This window comes from Condylura cristata, unplaced genomic scaffold (assembly GCF_000260355.1).
Source record: "Condylura cristata isolate star-nosed mole 26May11 unplaced genomic scaffold, ConCri1.0 scaffold00054, whole genome shotgun sequence".
In the NCBI taxonomy this organism is placed as follows: Eukaryota; Metazoa; Chordata; class Mammalia; order Eulipotyphla; family Talpidae; genus Condylura; species Condylura cristata.
Window position 1 is genome coordinate 1,350,179 of NW_004567155.1, and position 2,942 is coordinate 1,353,120.

General features: G+C 72.1%; 1 protein-coding gene across 1 annotated transcript in view; it reads right to left on the reverse strand.

The window, feature by feature from the left end:
- MUC5AC (mucin 5AC, oligomeric mucus/gel-forming) overlaps window positions 1-2,942 on the reverse strand; it is a 47,274-nt gene that overhangs the window by 35,294 nt on the left and 9,038 nt on the right. The gene's annotated exons all lie outside the window — the stretch shown is intronic.

Sequence of the window (2,942 nt, forward strand, 5' to 3'; positions counted from 1 at the left end):
GGTGGTCGTGGGCGAGGTCGTGGTCGTGGGCGAGGAGGTCGTGGTGGTCGTGGTGGTCGTGGGCGAGGAGGTCGTGGTGGTCGGGGTAGAGACTGTGCTGGCCGTGCTGTGGGTGCTGGGGGGCGTGGCGTGTGTGCCCCGGGCCGGGGTGCTCCTGCACACGTCCACCCACTCACAGCACTGGATCCGGATCTCGTAGTTGTAGCAGATGGGCGGCAGCTGGTCCTTGTTCAGGCACACAAGCCCCACCTGCTTGTTGCACACCAGGTTCTGCCCCAGCAAGGCCAGCGGGGTGTCGGGGAAGCGCTCCGCCCTGCACTGCACGGCACTGGGCCTCTGGCAGAACTTGTAGCCCTTGGCCCTCAGGTTCTGGAAAGTGTCGAAGTCCCCGCCGTTCGGGGTGGACTGAGGGTAGCTGCCGTCGATCCACGCGGTCCAGGAGCAGCGCCTCTGCAGGCAGGACTCCGTGGGGGCCGTGGCGGGTGTGGTGGGGCCGGGGGCCGGCGACGACGGGCTGCTGGCGCCGGTGGCGGTGGAGCAGGGCCGGGGGGCGCAGCACAGGACCCGGATCTGGTAGTTGAAGCACCGCCCGGAGGCCTGGTCCGCGTTGCGGCACACCAGCCCCGCGGCCAGGCTGCACAGCACACGCTGCCCCAGCGCCTCCAGCGGCTCCTCAGGGGCGTCCTCCGCCCGGCACTGCACCGCCCTGGGCGCCAGGCAGATCGGGTACCCGTGGGCCCGGAGGTTGTCCAGCGTGTCGAAATCGCCACTGTCGGTGCCCTGTCCTGGGTAACTGACGTCCATCCAGGGCGACCACTGGCATTCCTCCCCGCAGCCCGTGGCCGGGGGCACGGTGGTGGCTGGCGTGGGGCTTGGGGTGCTGGGGTGGGCCGTGCTCTCTGTGGGGCTGGGGCGTGAGCCAGGAGGGGGGCTGGAGGTCACCGCTGAGGGCAGAGAAGGTGGGTGGTGGTCACCAGGGCCGCTGCTGGCTGGGGCCTCCCCGCCCCCATGTGGGTGCCTGCTGCCCGCACAGACGCCCCACGCTTGTGTCAAGGGGAAGAATGTGCTGAAGGAAACCACAGCCCCCAGCAGCGCCGGAGAGAGCTGCGGGCCCCAGGGCGAGCGGGCGGCGGTCCGGGACTTGGGGGTAAGCAGGGGCCACAGCGTCTCTCGCCTCTGGCTGGGGAACGGCTGTCGGGCCTCGGCGTTTTCAGGGGCCCCGCGGTCGGGGTTCCAGCGGCTGCTTCCCGCCCCTCCCCACTCTGGCCAGTAAACCGGGGCGCCCTTGTGCTGCACCACAACGTTTAGGCGCGGGCGGGCCCCACTGGCAGCGCCCCGCTCACTCCGGGGCGAGAGAGCCGAGGGCTCGCGGCTCTGGGGCGCCCTGCTAGGCCTTGACACCTTGCAGGGCCTGCCAGAACAGGGTGAGGTTTGGTGGGAGGAAGCTCGAGGACACAGCGCTAGGCAGGGCCCGTGTGAGCCTGCGGCGCCCGGGGACCTCCGGGGCCCCGCCCCCCTCCCCGCCTGGGACCACGTGCGCCCGGCACCCCCGCCCCCCGCAGGCCCGGCACTTACCGTGGGGGGGCGTGGAGAAGGAGAAGGTGGTGGTGGGGGCGGGGCTGGAGGAGCCGCAGGGGCGCACCTCCCGGCTGGTGGTGCCGTTGGGCCCGCAGCGGGCGGAGATGCAGCCCCCGGTGCCGTCCGTGGTGCTGTAGATGACGTCCCCGGGCCGGAACCGCTTCCCTCCGTAGACGCAGAAACAGGCTGCGGAGGGGCGGGCGGGGCTTAGGCCGGGGCGGGGCCAGGCCGGGAGGCCGCGGGGGGGCGCAACTCACCCTGAGCGTCGTAGGCGCACCGCACGCCGCTCTCGGTGCAGTTGCTGGCACGGGTGGAGCGAGTGAGTCCTGGGCGCGGGACGCCCACTGGGCCGGCGCACCCTCAGAGGGTCCCTCCGCCAGCGTCTGACGGGGCCTTGCCCGGGCGTGGGTGGCACCGCCTCCCCCGGCCCCACCCGCGCGCCCCTCCCACCCCAGCCCAAAGCAACAAGTCTCCCTGTGGGCTGGCAGGAGATGCGGGTGGCCCCGAGCAGAGCTTCGGCTGGATGCCCCCTGGGGAGCGGGCCCTGCCCCCGCGCCGCGTCTCACCATGACTGGCAGTTTTCTGCAGAAGGGACCTTGGCGCCCGGCTGGTAGGACCGGCCCTGCACGTGGCAGGGGGCCGGCGGCGGAGTGGGGCACGTGGCCACACACCTCATCTGGTCCTCCTCAAAGATGGGGGCCTCTGGGGGGCACTTGGGGTAGCAGCCTGTGGGCCAGAGAGGCCTGAGTGCCCACACACACTGGCCAGGCACTCTGCCTCCACAGCCTCAGCCGAGCCCGGGCACTGGACGGGATCCCCGAGCCTGGCAGCAAGAGGCTGCCCCAAAGGCAAAAGGGTTTGGCACAGTCCAGCCTGGCCAAGGTTCCCCAGACAGGCCCTGGTGCGGACGACGGGACACAGAGCCTAACCAGGTTGGAGCCTGGGGGCCGGGGAGGGCGGCAGATGAGCCCCAGGGCGGCCGCCTGAGCACCCACCTTCCAGGCGGCGCAGGTCGTGCAGGCAGCGCCCGCTGGGGTTCCGGCAGGTCCTCATGCAGGGCGCCCCGCAGGGCTGGTAGTGCCACTCGCACTGGCCCTCGGGGTTGTAGAAGTCGCAGAACAGAGCTGCGGGCAACGGATGTCCCTCAGCATGATCCTCGCACCCCCAGCCCCCAGCTGTTCTGAGGCGGTCTCAGACATGGCCATGAGGGCCCAGAATGCCAGCAGGGGACTGGGCAGTGGGGGCGTGACCACTCGCGTTCCCCGGCCTCCCGGGGAAACCTGCGGAGTGGGCGGGACGGGCCGGCCTCGGGGCCCATCTCGACCCCTCGGCCGCAGGCCCCACCCCGGTCCTGCAGGCTCCTG